The sequence below is a fragment of the Pleurodeles waltl genome, chromosome 8, assembly GCF_031143425.1.
Source record: "Pleurodeles waltl isolate 20211129_DDA chromosome 8, aPleWal1.hap1.20221129, whole genome shotgun sequence".
Lineage (NCBI taxonomy): Eukaryota > Metazoa > Chordata > Amphibia > Caudata > Salamandridae > Pleurodeles > Pleurodeles waltl.
In genome coordinates this window covers 1,223,558,403-1,223,574,472 of record NC_090447.1, presented here as the reverse complement: position 1 = coordinate 1,223,574,472, position 16,070 = coordinate 1,223,558,403, and the positions used below count along the sequence as shown (strand labels likewise).

Genomic DNA, 16,070 nt, shown 5'->3' with positions numbered 1-16,070 from the left:
AGCGCTTCTTGCCTTGAAGGGCCCAGTTCAGCGGGTCTTGCCTTGAAGGGCCCAGTTCAGCGGTTCTTGCCTTGAAGGGCCCAGTTCAGCGGGTCTTGCCTTGAAGGGCCCAGTTCAGCGGTTCTTGAGACGGCGGTCCCCAGCGGAGCGGTGCTGGAGACGGCGGGGCCCAGTTCAGCGGTTCTTGAGACGGCGGGGCCCATTTCAGCGGTGCTTGAGACGGCGGGGCCCAGTTCAGCGGTTCTTGAGACGGTGGGGCCCAGTTCAGCGGTGCTTGAGACGGCGGGGCCCAGTTCAGCGGTTCTTGAGACGGCGGGGCCCAGTTCAGCGGTTCTTGAGACGGCGGTCCCCAGCGGAGCGGTGCTGGAGACGGCGGGGCCCAGTTCAGCGGTTCTTGAGACGGCGGGGCCCATTTCAGCGGTGCTTGAGACGGCGGGGCCCAGTTCAGCGGTTCTTGAGACGGTGGGGCCCAGTTCAGCGGTGCTTGAGACGGCGGGGCCCAGTTCAGCGGTTCTTGAGACGGCGGGGCCCAGTTCAGCGGTTCTTGAGACGGCGGGGCCCAGTTCAGCGGTTCTTGAGACGGCGGTCCCCAGCGGAGCGGTGCTGGAGACGGCGGGGCCCAGTTCAGCGGTTCTTGAGACGGCGGGGCCCAGTTCAGCGGTGCTTGAGACGGCGGGGCCCAGTTCAGCGGTTCTTGAGACGGCGGGGCCCAGTTCAGCGGTTCTTGAGACGGCGGCCGGTCTATGGCCAACTGCTCATTGCCTGGTGGTGCCCTCCTGGGCAGCGGGGATGGTGCTCCTTCAATGCCCACCTGGGCTGTGGGTGGTGGGGCCCTCCTGGCCAGCTGGGCTGGGTCCTCCCTGGCCAGCGGCTATGGGGGTGGTGGGCTCCTCCTGGGCAGCAGGCCTGCAGCCTGACCTCTCCGACTTGCTGCCCTTGCCCTCCTTAGTCGGGAGTCTGTGGCCCTTTCCTCCCTTTGGAGCTGTGGCTGGTGACTGTGTCTGGGTGGTGTCCGGGGGGGATGTAGAAGCCGGGCTCCTGCGGCGCCCCTTCCGCCTTCTGCTCCTCTTCCCAGGGGGTGGGCTGGCTGTCCCCTTGCTGCTGGGCGAAGATCCAGACATGCGGGCTGGTGGGCTCCAATACCCCTGCACCCTTGTCAAGGGGGCTGCAGGGCTGGTGGTGGCTGAGGTGCTCTTCTTACCCCGACGAGAAGGAGGGGGGGGCTCAGGGTCAGGAAAGAAGTTAGCAGTGGCGAGGAAGAGTTTCTTGGGACAATGGAGAGTGGTAGGTACAGTGGGAATGGGAGTGGAGGGAGAGGATGTGGTTGTAGGTGAGTCACGTTTGCTGTCTTTGGGTGCAGGTGCAGGAGGGATAGGCTGTCATGAGGTGGATGGCTGTTGGGTGGGTGGGTGGCTGCGTTTGTGTGGTGTGGAAGAGGGGGTGACAGACACAGTGGGAGAGGACACAGGGGACGTGTAAATGGCAGTGGGGGTGGTGACTGCACGTGTGCGGACTGGACTGGAGGGTGTGCTGGTGATGGAAACACTGGCTGATGGTGAGGTGAATGGAGGTGTGAGTGTAGACGTCACAGGGAGGGAGGAGGGAGACGAAGAGGTGGGGGTCACAGAGGTGGTAGTGACTGTTGGCATGTCTGCATCGGAATGTTGCGTGTGTGAATATCTGCGTGATCTGTGGTGCTTATGTTTGGATGAGCTTCTCTTGGGTGTTGAGGTGTGTGCAGGCTGGTCTGATGGTGTGGGTGGGACAGGCAGAGGAACAGGAGACTTGGAGGAGGGAGTTAGTAGAGGGAGGCAGGAGACAGGGACAATGGCTGCCGTCAGTGCTGAGGCCAGAGCCTGGAACGATCGCTGATGGGCAGCCTGACCCGAATGAATGCCCTCCAGGTACGCATTGCTGCGATGAACCTCCCTCTCCACCCCCTGGATGGCATTCAAAAGGGTAGTCTGCCCAACAATGAGCGTTCGGAGGAGGTCAATGACCTCCTCACTGAGGGCAGCGGGGGTAACAGGGGCAGGGCCTGAGGTGCCTGGGGCGAAGGAGATGCCCGGCTTCCTGGCAGAGCGGGCACGGGGCGAACGCTGAGGGGCTGCTGGGAGGGCGGTGATGGTGCGCTGGGTGGCGGCTGTACCTGTAATGGCGGGGGGCACGGATGGTGCCACCCCCGCAAGGGAGCTCCCTTCCGAGGACGTGTCCGTGTCGCTGCAGGGTCCAGTCGTCCCCGTTGTGGAGCTCCCCTCGCCCTCCGTCTCACTGGTCCAGTCAGACTCTGTGGCATGGCCCTCCTGGGCCATGTGAGATGCAGCTCCCTCCTGCCCCGATGCCACTTCTCCTCCGCCTGATGATGCTGATGCACACAAGCACAGAAAGACAAACAAAAAGGGGGGGGGGAGAGAGAAATAAAGGGATATTGAGTACATGGATCTCCGGTACAGTTAGCGGACATGACAGACACAGATGCCCCCTGCACTAAGTTGCGCACTTGGGGTCCGCTAAGCATTCCGTGGAACATGCCCTACACGCCTAGAGTTGACAACTGCACCCATGGATGACACGGACCAGGGATGGCTGTACTGACACACTACTGAGGGTGTTGGCTGGGGACACAGGGGCTTACGGGGGTGCCCAGCCTACAGATATCGCCCTGGCCTAGGGGGACCCACAGCCCTCCTCCCCCACCCAGACACCTCCACTGCGCGACAACAGAGTAGATAATGCTTGGACTCACCCCCTTGTGTCTGCTGTGCTGCCCTCACGCGCCCATCCAAATCAGGGTAGGCCACCGCCAGGATCCGGAACATCAGGGGGGTCAGTTGACGGCAGGCACCCCGCCTACGTTGTGAGGCCATCCCCAGCAGAGACTCAGCGGTCTTCTTGGTCCCGCGGCGGATGTCCTCCCACCTCTTGCGGCAGTGGGTGCCCCGTCGATGGTGGACCCCGTGGGTCCGGACTTCCTTGGCGATGGCACGCCAAATCCCGATCTTCTCATGGGCGCGGACCTATGTGACATGTACAGGGAGGGAGAAATACCACGTTCAAGTTTGTCTGCATTTTCGTTGCCAGTGGGCCAACGCCCCCCATCCCCGCCAGGCCCCCCGCCATGCCCCCGCCAGCCCCAACATGCCCCCCATCCCCGCCAGGCCCCCCGCCAGGCCCCCCGCCAGCCCCAACATGCCCCCCATCCCCGCCAGGCCCCCCGCCAGGCCCCCCGCCAGCCCCAACATGCCCCCCATCCCCGCCAGGCCCCCCGCCAGGCCCCCCGCCAGCCCCAACATGCCCCCCATCCCCGCCAGGACCCCCGCCAGGCCCCCCGCCAGCCCCAACATGCCCCCCATCCCCGCCAGGCCCCCCGCCAGGCCCCCCGCCAGCCCCAACATGCCCCCCATCCCCGCCAGGCCCCCCGCCAGGCCCCCCGCCAGCCCCAACATGCCCCCCGCCAGGCCCCCAGCCAGGCCCCCTGCCAGCCCCAACATGCCCCCCATCCCCGCCAGGCCCCCCGCCAGGCCCCCCGCCAGCCCCAACATGCCCCCCATCCCCGCCAGGCCCCCCGCCAGCCCCAACATGCCCCCCATCCCCGCCAGGCCCCCCGCCAGGCCCCCAAGCCAGCCAGTGGCCCCAAATCCAGATTGAATTAAACTCACTTGTTGGTCTGGAGGACCGTAGAGTAGCGCATACTGGGGGAGGACCCCATCCACAAGTTTCTCCAACTCCTCTCCAGTGAAGGCAGGGGCCCTTTCTCCAGGCGCAGCAGCCATTGTCCCTTCCAGACCGAGGTCACAGCAACACTTGCAGTATAGGTCCTCTCCTGTGAAAGTTCAAGTCGCAAGTGGATAAGTAGATAGAAAATGGCGGTCACGTCCGCGGCGGTGCGTACCGCGGCGGTGCGTACCGCCACCGCCGGCGCCCTTCGCCATTGGCTCCTGAAACCCATAGGCTTCAATGTTAACCAATGCGGCTTCGCGCCGCGGTCTTCGACCGCTGACCGCCACGGTGTGCCACGCCAGCGCATTGACCTCACATCCCATTGTCACACTTCACAGGTCAGGCAGCCGCCATTTCGAGGGTCCACATGGCTCAATTTCAACTGCGTCACACAGGCCTAGGCCTTGCATAGCCACTCAGACACGCCATTCACTGCATAGAGAATCGTTTACTGTGCTAGCTGTGAGTACGTACCTGTGGGTTGCTTGACTGTGTGCTCCATGTTGTCCTTCCTAGGCACCGTCCGCTGGGTTTGGCGAGGAGACGGATGAATCCTCCCGTGTACCGACCGCTGGTGGACCTGTCGACAATGGAAGAACGCCACATTATCCTGACCTACCGTCTTAACCGTGCCACTATACATGAACTGTGTGCCCAGCTGGAGCCCGACCTGATGTCCCCCATCCGCCAACCCACAGGGATTCCCCCTCTGGTGCAGGTCCTGTCAGTACTCCATTTCTTGGCAAGTGGGTCATTTCAGACAACAGTGGGAATTGCTTCTGGGATGTCTCAGCCCATGTTTTCGAAGGTGTTATCCAGAGTGTTGTCTGCCCTGATGAAATACGTGAGGAGCTACATCATTTTCCCTGAGGTGGGCGAATTGGCTGCAGTGAAGGGTGATTTCTATGCCCTTGGACATATTCCCAACGTCATTGGTGCCATTGATGGGACCCATGTGGCTTTGGTTCCCCCAAGAGACAGGGAGCAGGTGTACAGGAACAGAAAAAGTTACCATTCCATGAACATCCAGGTGGTGTGTTTGGCTGACCAGTACATCTCGCATGTAAATGCCAAATTCCCAGGGTCAGTGCATGACGCCTACATCCTGAGGAATAGCAGCATCCCTTACGTGATGGAACAGCTAGAGAGACACCGTGTATGGCTATTGGGGGACTCTGGGTACCCCAACCTGTCGTGGCTACTGACCCCAGTAAGGAATCCCCGGACCAGGGCAGAGGAACGGTACAATGAGGCCCATGGGCGTACTAGGAGGGTGATCGAACGCACCTTTGGCCTCCTAAAGGCCAGGTTTAGGTGCCTGCATATGACAGGTGGATCCCTAATGTACTCACCTAAGAAGGTGTGTCACATCATCGTGGCCTGCTGCATGCTTCACAACCTGGCTTTGCGCTGCCAGGTGCCTTTCCTGCAGGAGGATGGTCGAGACGGTGGTGTTGTGGCAGCGGTGGAACCTGTGGAGAGTGACGAGGAGGAAGACGACGGGGCTGAAACAGACAACAGGGACAGAATCATTGAACAGTACTTCCAATAGGACACAGGTAACAATTCAAAGATAATTTAGTAAATCTGAACTACTCTCCTGCATCTCTGCTGCCTGTCTATTTGCCCCAGTGTATGATGACTGAGTTGTGGCTTTTCCCTCCCTATTTCAGTTCTGGGGTCCCCACTACGAGTCCTGTGCTTCGTTTCCCCATGGACTACAGCTTTGTGGCAGCTGTTTGTTGACTTCACTATGTACAAGGACATATTTGCACTGTCATGTCAATTACAATATTTTGAAATCACAGCCAGACTCCAGATAGTTTTGTGCAAAATAGGTGTTTATTTAAGTGCTCAAAATGGGATGGGTGGTTTCAAGTGGGTGGGGGCTATGGTGAAGGAATGTCCATGGCAGAGTCCAGAGTAACAGTCACACAGGTGCATTGTCCAGAGGCCTGTGGAGAGATGGAGCATGGGCAGTTCAAGGATGGACAGGGTGACAATGTGGGACAGTGGGATGACATCAGGTGGTATCCTTTGCTGGCGGGGGTCTTGACATCCTACTCTGTCTTCTTGCGAGATCTCAGGGCCCTCTTGCGGGGTGGTTCTTCTCCTGCAGGAGGTGGGGGTCTGGTGGGCTGCTGCTGTGCGGGGGCCTCCTGTCCACTAGCGCCGGCGGAGGTGGTTGGCTGTTCTTGGTCCAGGCTAGTGGCAGGGGCCCTTTGGTGTTGTTGAGTGTCCGTCCTGGTGTTGATGAGGTTCTGCAGCAGCCCTACCATGGTAACCAGGGTGGAGGTGAGGGCTCTGATGTCCTCCCTGTACCCCCGATAGTGTTCCTCCTGCAGTACCTGGATCTCCTGGAACCGGGCCAGTACCGTCGCCATCGTCTCCTGGGAGCGGTTGTATGCTCCCATGATGGTGGTGAGGGACTCGTGGAGAGTGGGTTCCCTGGGCCCGTCCCCCCCCTGTCGCACAGCTGCCCTCCGAGTTGCCCTGTTTCCCTGGGCCTCTGCCCCCTGGCCGGTGTGCCCACTACCACTGCCCCCAGGTCCCTGTTGTTGTTGGAGTGGTGGGTTATCCTGGGTGCCCTGTAGTGGTAGACACACCGCAGATTGACGCGCCCTGGAGACAGAGGCATGGGCCCGCTGGGTGGGAGCTGTGCTGGTGTTCCCAGAGGGGTTTGGGTCTGTAGTGGCCTGGGCCTGTGTGAGGGGAACCGACTGTCCAGAGGTCCCCGATGGTCCGGGCTGGTCATCGGTGTCCAGGTCGACAGAGCTGCTGTCATCGCTGACGGCCTCTTGGGTGGGGGGTGTGGAGAATTCTGGGCCCTCCGCGGCGGTGTGTTGACGGTCGGGTCCTGCAGGGGTATAGAGGTATGGTTATAGTTTCAATGTGTGGCACATGGGTGTATCTGTGGGTTCCCGTGTCCCCAAGTGCTGGCATTCGTGTGTGGGGGCTTTGGTGAGGGTGGCTTGTGGGGGGGATGTGTATATGCATTGGGCATGCTTTGGTGATGGGTGTCCATGCTTAGTGGACGCATGCAGGCCTAGGTTTTGGGATGTGTGGGTTGTGATGGTGAGACATTGGCAGGGAATAGGTGTGCTGGGGGTGGGGGTGAGGATGGTGGTGGGGGTGAGGATGGTGGTGGGGGTGAGGGTGGGGGTGAGGATGGGGGTGGGGGTGAGGGTGGGGGTTCGAGGATGGGGGTGAGGGTTGGGGTATGATTTGGCATGCAGGTGGGGGGGAAGCAGTAGTGAAGCTTCAACTTACCAGTATCCATTCCTCCGCCGACTCCTGCGAGGCCGTCAGGATGCAGGATGTTCAAGACTTGCTCCTCTCATGTTGTAAATTGTGGGGGTTGAGGTGGGGGTCCTCCGCCAGTCTTCTGCACGGCGATGTTGTGCCTGGATACCATGGAACGCACCTTCCCCCGTAGGTCGTTCCATCGCTTCCTGATGTCTTCCCGATTTCTGGGGTGCTGTCCCACAGCGTTGACCCTGTCGACAATCCTCTGCCATAGCTCCGTCCTCCGGGCAATGCTGGTGTATTGGATCTGTGTGCCGAACAGCTGGGGCTCTACCCGAACGATTTCCTCCACCATGACCCTGAGTTCTTCGTCTGAGAAGCGGGGGTGTCTTTGGGGTGCCATGGGGTGGTGTGTATGATGTGTGGGGTGGAGTATGTGTAGTTAAGTGTGTTGAGTGTGGTGGTGTGTGTTGTTTTGTGTGTGGATATTGTGTGGGTGATGGTGTTGAGTGGCTGTGGCTGCTAGTTTGCGGATGGTGGTGTCTCGCTCTGGCCTTCTTTCTGAATTTTTGGTCGTAGGGGTTTGTGGGTGATGTGGGTGTGTGTTTTATATTGTATTGTGTGTGTGGGAGTGGTGTGTGTATGTGTATCAGGTGTGTGGAATTCAAATCGGCCAATGTGGCTGAGTTTTGTTCGTTTGTGTGTATTCTGACCGCGGCGGTGTGTCCCGCCAATGGAATACCGCGTTTGAAAGACCGCCGCGTGGATTCGTGGGTCGTAATGGCATGGGCGTATTTCTGTTGGCGTGACGGTGGAGGTTTTGTCATCTCCACTTTTCCGCCGACCGCTGGTCTGGCGGTCTGTTGTGGCTGTCGGATTTTCGGAGGTTTGGCTGCTGCGGGTCAGAATGACCGTGGCGGGTTTCCGCGACCGCGGCGGGATTATGGAGGATTTCTGACCGGCGGTAGGCGCCTTTTACCGCTGAGGTCAGAATGACCACCTAAATGTGATGTTTTCATCAATCCACAAAACTTGAAGCAACAGCACTCTGATGACTCTTGGAGATTTCAGCCTGTTGTGCACACCCTCGGCCTGTTAGGATCCATATGTATGCTAGATGCACATGAGTTAAGATCATTTTGATTTTTATATTTAAAATAATTCATTGTTTTCTTGCTGTTTAAGCATCTATCTATTTGTTTGTTTTTGTGTAGTTGAGTGCATTACCTTTAAATTACTTCACAACTTAAGAGGAATTGACCACGCATAGTTTGTTGAATAGGCTGGGAGGTAAATCCAAATGGAGGATGGGACCTACATTTGATACTCATCTGCTATAAACCCTGCTACTGAGGAGTTGAATCTAAAAAGGAATCCAAATAGTTCAGTTTTTGAGAGTTTCCTACTTCATTGGTGGTTGGGGTTGGATCGTAAGAAAAGGTTGAGGGCATTGAAAGCTTGAGGACTCTACTTTCAAGGATCTACAACCATGTTTCATCCTCTTCAATCTTCAATCATCATAGTTGTATTAGTTGGCCTGACAATGATCAATGATCAGATAGTTTTGGTAGGGGACTGGTTTGGTGTGGTTATATTCAAGTATTTAGCATCCTTTGTCAGAGGCAGTATTAGAAAAGGGAAGAAGATCATCCTGCCTTGTTCTGCAGTCCTTGTAGCCAGATGATGTATTTCTTGAAGCAGCCAGTGTATACGGTCATTCAGTAATTCACACATGCCTGACAAGAATCATAGCAAAAATAGAAATATCCAGTTGGGATAAATCCACAACCAACTATCAAAGTGAAAACCTGAATTCTTCACTGAAAGAATATTTCTTTATTTAAATAAAATCAATAGGATTAATTAGTGCTTAGTTTCTACAAGTCACACTCATACATCTATATAACACTAACAAACAGTATAAACATTAGAAATATAGAACAAACAAAAGAAAAAAATTTAATGAAACTCATATCAAGGTACTATACATAACATCACAATGTTAAAAACAAATGAGCCAATAGTTCCTTTAAGCACCGTAATATATTAACCATAGGCTGCTTAGTGATCATCGATCAGCCAAATGTCAATCAGTGGTATAAATATCCAATACGGTTCAGAATTATTGTATCAATTTTTCAGAAATTCCATAAGACATTCCTCCATAATTGTAGTCGTTGCGTTTCGGCCTTTATAAATCTGGCCTCCTCAGGACAACAGGAAGAGTGCCTATATATACAACATATCAAATTAAAACTGCACAGATGGTGCTAACTTTACCAACAAAAAACACCAGGTGTGAACAAATACCACCTGTTCACCATAAGAAGGCACCCTTGTGCAGATAGCAAAGCTGGAAGAATTATTTGGCTAACCTACCTAGGGGCTCCATAATTTAACATAATGAGAAATGCCAGCCCAAGCCTTATCTATTTGACCTGGTTATAGAATCCAACAAAGAAAATAAAAGCATAAAAGGCTCACCCAAAGTGATATCTATACAAATTACACTTAAATAAGTGCTAGTGCACGTTGCCAAAGAGAATAACTTTATTGAGCATGTTATTGCTGAAAACCTCAAAAAAAAAGTCAAGGCATCACAAGAATTACCGAAGTTCTAAACAGAAAACAATATGACATCCTATTTCATTACAAATAAAATAGAAAAGCTCACGGAAAATACCGGAACTATACATGTGCACTTACCATATCTCATTCAGACACAAAAGGTCAATCTGCACATGTCGGGGAGACTAGAAATTGACTTATGCGGGCGCAATAGGTCTTCAAAGTTAAATAACAAGACACTATCAGAGCAGACACTCTGGCAGTGCGCGCGCTCTATAAAAACAACAAAAAGACTAACATTCTTTAATCCATTTGAGGACACACGCAAATAATGTGGCAGCCATCTTTATATATATAGTGCATAACTTAAATACACAGATAATGTCATCATAAATGAAAAAACTGAATCCACATAAAGAAACCATAAATCAATTAAATAAAATAAGTACTTCAGAGAGAACAGTAGAGAAACAGCCACAGCAAAAACTGGGATATTACACCTTAATTAGAGACCACATTTCTGTCAAGTAATTTAACCCCTTATTAGCAGTCCCAAATTTTTCAATCAAACGTGCTTCCATTCTATCCAGAATGGAAGCTGTCCCTGTTCCTGTTTTTGTTTTTTCTACTACATATAGAGTCGACCATCTAATATCTTCAGGTCGATGGTCCTTTTCAATGTAGTGGTCAACCAATGGAGCACCATGGACTACACATCTAATCCTAGACATGTGTTGTAGGAAGCGTATTTTAACTGGCTGTGCAGTCTGACCTATATATATCAGAGAGCAAGGACATGTAATACAATAAACCACATTTCGTGTATTACAGTTTGAAAAACGAAGTTGGTGATGTATTTTACCATTCACTTCTATCTGTTAGCTCTTCTCTGTATATTTAGAAGCCAAACAGTTGTTACATTGCAAATGGCCAGTAATAGGTGGAAGGGCTAACATACTTCTCAAGTCTGATCTTTTCTTTATATTTGAAGTAAAAGGGGCATGTACCAAAGAATCGTAAATGTTACGGCCTCTTTTAAATGCAAACAAGGGTTTATTTAACCCTACTGGGTGAAGTAATTTCCAATTTCTTTCAATGATCGCCCTAATTCGATTAGCGGTAGGGTTATATGTAAGTACACAAGTCAAAGGGCACTCCTTGTTTTTTTGCTTAGGGGTTAGCAGATGTTCACGTGGGGTATACCATGCACGCTTGCAAGCTCCTTTAACAATTTTCTTAGGGTAACCTCTATCTAACAATCTTGCTATCAAAGCCTCTGCATTTTGACAATAATCTTCTTTGTTAGAACAATTCCTGCGAATACGCTGGAATTGACCATAAGTCAAGTTCTCCTTAAGAGTCCGGAGATGGTTACTTGAAAAATGCAATAAAGTATTTCCATCTGTAGGTTTTTTGTGTAAAGTAACAGAAATACACCCATCATTTGATTGAATCCATAGATCAACAAATTAATAGGTTTGCAATCAGAAGCCAACGTGAAGTTTAGGTCAGGTGTCAAATGGTTAATACAGTAATGGAAAGTAGTGAGTACTTGCAGGTTACCTTCCCAAATCATAAAAATGTCATCGATATATATTGTAACCACATTTTAATGTGCTTTTGGAAAGGATTATTTATATCAAAGATCCATTTGTCTTCAAAAAAGGCCATCACTAAGTTCGGAATTTCTGGGGCAAAATTACACCCCATTGCTACACCTTTGACTTGTAGATACAAATCATTGTCAAAGGTGAAGACATTGTTTTTTAAGCACAGCATGGCCAGGCTTGATATAAAGGAGGTGGGTACCTTATGTGGACCAACTCCATCATCTAGATAAATCTTCATTATTTCTAATGCCTCATTTTGTGGGATGTTAGTGTATAATGCTTCTATGTCTAAAGTGACTAGTAATTGTGACCTTTCATCAAAAGGACTACCTTCAAGTTTGTTGATCATGTGCATGGAGTGCAGTACATATGCTTTGGTGTTATATACTAGGGGTTTTAGAAAGAAGTCTACATATTGTGCCAGAGGCTCTAGAATAGATCCACAAGCCACAATTATCAGTCTCCCTGGAGGATTATTTATGTTTTAATGGATCTCAGGGAGAATGTAAAGGAGGGGATTTCGTGACTGACTTTGATTTAAAAAGTCATACTCTCCTTTACATATCCATCCCTCTCTAAATGCTTCATCTGTATTGTTGTAATAGTGGTTTTCAATCTGGGTATAGGGTCCTCAGTAATCAGACGATGATGTTCTCTATTACCTTGTTGGCGACGTACTTCCATACTGTATTTATCCTTGTCTAATATGACAATGCCCCCACCTTTGTCAGCTGGCTTAATGATAATACTGTCATTCTGTGACAAGGAATAAATAGCATTCTTTTCTTCCTTAGAACAGTTAGATTTGAAGGAGATTTTTGTGTTGTTTAATGAATCAATTTCACGTAGGACCACATCTTCAAAGATCTGAATTTCATGTGGCATATTAGTGGTATCAGGGCAAAATGTAGATTTTGGATGTAAGCCACTGACGTTATCTTCATTAGAAGATATATCCTCAGAATTATCTTGAAAGAAGGCACATAGGGCCAGATGTAGCAAAACTCCAAATTGCGACTTGCAATTTGCGAGTCCCTGCGACTCGCAAATTGCAAGTCGCAATTTGGAATGCAGAAAGATGTCTCAGACACCTTCTGCGACTCGCTATGGGGTCGCAAAGACGCACCTCATGAATATTAATGAGGCGGGTCGCAATTTGCGACCCCATAGCGAGTCTGGGCACTCACGGGGATGGTGGCCTGCTGGAGACAGCAGACCACCATGTCCGTGACTGCTTTTAAATAAAGCAGTTTTTTTTTTCAAAGTGTAGCCCGTTTTCCTTAAAGGAAAACGAGCTGCACTTAGAAAAAAAAAACGAAACCTTTTGTTTCGGATTTTTTCAGGGCAGGTAGTGGTCCCTTGGACCACTGCCTGCTTTGAAAAAATATTTTTATGTCCAGTCACAAAGGGGAAGGGGTCCCATGGGGACCCCTTCCCCTTTGTGACTGGGTTACTATCAACTTCAAGTGAATGGTAACTGCGATTCCAAATGGAATTGCATAGCATTGCGAGTCGCAAATAGGAAGGGAACACCCCTTCCTATTTGCGAGTCGGAAATGCATTTTTCGAGTCAGATCCGACTCGCAAAATGCATTTCTGCATTCCGGTGAGGCTTTTGCGACTCGCAAACGGCGTTTTTTGCCGTTTGCGAGTCGCAAACACTTTGCTACATCTGGCCCTTAGTCTCACTTTACGTAAGAACTGCAGAACTTCAGTTTTAGTATCAACAGGATCTTGCAATTTAGTAGGAACGAAGGAAAGTCCCTTATTTAATTACTCATATTCCATCTCTGATAAATTATATTTGGACAAGTTATAAACAGGTATCCTCTCTTGACTAACATCAATTATCATCTGTACGTTCTCTTCCTGGTGCAAAATTCCCCTTGTTGAGTATATAGATCTTTGTTCTGGTCTTGATATTGGAATCTGCCTTGTAACCCTCCCCCTCTCCCTCTGTGTGCCCCTCTGCCCAAAAAAGGTTGAGCTGTATGATGTTGGGGTCCAGAAAAAGTATCTGGTACGTGTTCTATATCAGAGTCCGAGGAGGTATCAGAGAAAGTATTAAATCTCCTATGTGATCAGGTCTGGAACTGTAAGTTCAAATTACTAGGATTATTATACTTATAAAAGTCTTCTTTCAAGAAAGGATATACATCCTCAATTTTTGAATTCTTAATGTCCCTAGCCACTTTTGATGTTTTTTGGTTTATAGTACGAGTTTTAAACTCGGAAATAGTCTTATTCGCTGATTCTAATAGTTTTTTAACATCTTGGATTGTTTGATCTTGCGAGATTTCAAGTTCCAACAATTCAATTTCTTTCAATTATGTTTCACTTATTCTCAAAGTGGTTTCAATAGAAAGAGTCAACCAATCGCGGGAGCATTTGGTACCTACACCGCTAAATTGCAATAAATAAGGTTTATCCAACACAAAGATCACTGGAATGTTTCTAACTTGCAAGCCTGCAGGGATAGTGTTATCCTTCAAATGTTCGAGAAGTACTTGTGCATGAAGTTGGGTTCTGACATTTTTCTTTTTAAGCTGCTTTAGTTGTTCAATTTAATCAACATTCGTGGGAGCTGGAACTAGTTGTTCACCACTTGGCAGAGAAGGATTGCCTAACAGTCTATTTATTTGAGCCTCCGTGTAGCTGACCATATAAGGTTCAATCATATTTATGGAATGATCAACGAGAGAGACCTGGAGACACTAAGCTATAAAGTAACTCTTATAGGCTCAAAACTAACCAGTATGTACTATAAATGTACCAAAAAAAATCTGCATCAACTGATGCAAACTGAAGGAGATATACTAAGAGGAGGATCCCTTTAACCCCACTGGATCAGGGACAGAAACCAAGCAAAAATAGAAATATCCTGTAGGGATAAATGCACATCCAAATATCAAAGTGAAAACCTGAAGTCTTCACTGAAAGAACATTTCTTTATTCAAATTAAATCAAGATGATTAATTAGTGCTTAGTGTCTACAAGTCACATTCATACATCTATATAACACTAACAAACAGTATGATCATCAGAAATATAGAACAAACAAAAGACAAAAATGAAAAAAACTCATCTCCAGGTACTATACATAACATCACAATGTTAAAAACGAATGAGCCAATAGTTCCTTTAAGCACCGTAATGTATTGACCATAGACTGCTTAGCCATGCAGTGGCAAGCAGTATTCCAAAGAGGTAATGAAAGTAATGTAGAGAGCGTATCATCCATCAGCCAAATGTCAATCAGTGGTATAAATATCCGATACGGTCCAGAATTATTGTATCCAATTTTTCAGAAATTCCAACAGCCATTCCTCCATAATTGTAGTTGACGCCTTTCGGCCATTATAAATCTGGCGTCCTCAGGACAACAGGAACAGTGCCTATATATACAACATGCCACATTAAAACTGCACAGATGGTGCTAACTTTACCAACAAAAACCACCAGGTGTGAACAAATACCACCTGTTTACCATAAGAAGGCACCAATGTGCAGATAGCAAAGTTGGAACAATTATTTGGCTAACCTACCTAGAGGCTCCATAATTTAACATAATGAGAAATGCCAGCCCAAGACCTATCTGTTTGACCTGGTTATAGAATCCAACACAGAAAATAAAAGCATAAAAGGCTCACCCAAAGTGATATCTATAAAAATTACACTTAAATAAGTGCTAGTGCGCGTTGCCAAAGAGACTAACCTTATTGAGCATGTTATTGCTGAAAACCTCGTCAAAAAAGTCAAAGCATCACAAGAATTGCCGAAGTTCTAAACAGAAAACAATATGACATCGTATTTCATTACAAATAAAAGAGAAAGGTCACAGAAAATACCGGAACTATATGTGTACACTTACCATATCTCATTCAGACACAATATGTCAATCCACACTTGTCGGGGAGACTAGAAATTGACTAATGTGGGCGCAATAGGTCTTCAAAGTTAAATAACAAGACACTATCGGAGCAGATGCTCTGGCAGTACGTGCGCTATAAAAACAACAAAAGGACTAACATTCTTTAATCCATTCGAGGACACATGCAAATAACGTGGCGGCCATCTTTAAATATATAGTGCATAACTTTAATGTACAGATAAAGTCATCATAAATGAAAAAACTGAATCCACGTAAAGAAACCATAAATCAATTAAATAAAATAAGTACGTTGTGATGTTATGTATAGTACCTTGATATGAGTTTTTTTCACTTTTGTCTTTTGTTTGTTCTATATTTCTGATGATTATACTGTTTGTTAGTGCTTTATAGATGTATGAGTGTGACTTGTAGACACTAAAAGCCAGATGTAGCAAAGGTTTTTACCCATTCTGTGTCTATGGGAAAAAGTGTTCGTACATATGGCCCTAAGTACTAATTAATCCTATTGATGTAATTTGAATAAAGAAATATTATTTCAGTGATGAATTCAGGTTTTCACTTTGATATTTGGTTGTGTATTTATCCCTACTGGATATTTCTATTTTTGCTTGATTTCTGTCGCTGATCCAGTGGGGTTAAAGGGATCCCCCTCTTAGTATATCTCTCTCTGACCAGAATCATAGGTCACATGCGATCTTAAAAAGTGTGGGGGGGTAATAATTTCAGTGAATAGTAAGCAAAGTGAGCAAACTCAACTTCTATGTGGTTTGAGGAAATGACTTTTCTCCTGAGAAAATTTTGAAAAGGAGAGGGTCAAATAGTGCAATGGGAATGTATGTATGTGTTAGACCTGGCCCCCTTAGCGTGGTTTCCCCAGACTTTTTGTGTTCTGACCTCCTGTTTTACTGACTTCATTGTTGCTGTATTTAGGATTCTGTACATTTTACCACTGCTAATCAGTGCTAAAGTACAAGTGGTCTGTACTCTAAACATGGTGACAGTGGCGTAGCGTAGGGGGTGCAGGGGGGGCCGGC

At 48.7% G+C, this 16,070-nt stretch overlaps 1 long non-coding RNA gene across 1 annotated transcript in view; it reads right to left on the bottom strand.

The window, feature by feature from the left end:
* The window catches only part of LOC138250536 (uncharacterized), a 192,062-nt gene extending 176,917 nt beyond the window's left edge, over positions 1 to 15,145 (bottom strand). Inside the window, exon 1 of the long non-coding RNA XR_011194978.1 lies at positions 15,016 to 15,145. This is a non-coding gene — a long non-coding RNA (uncharacterized lncRNA). The remainder of the gene's footprint in view (positions 1 to 15,015) is intronic.
* Between the last annotated feature and the right edge of the window lie 925 nt (positions 15,146 to 16,070).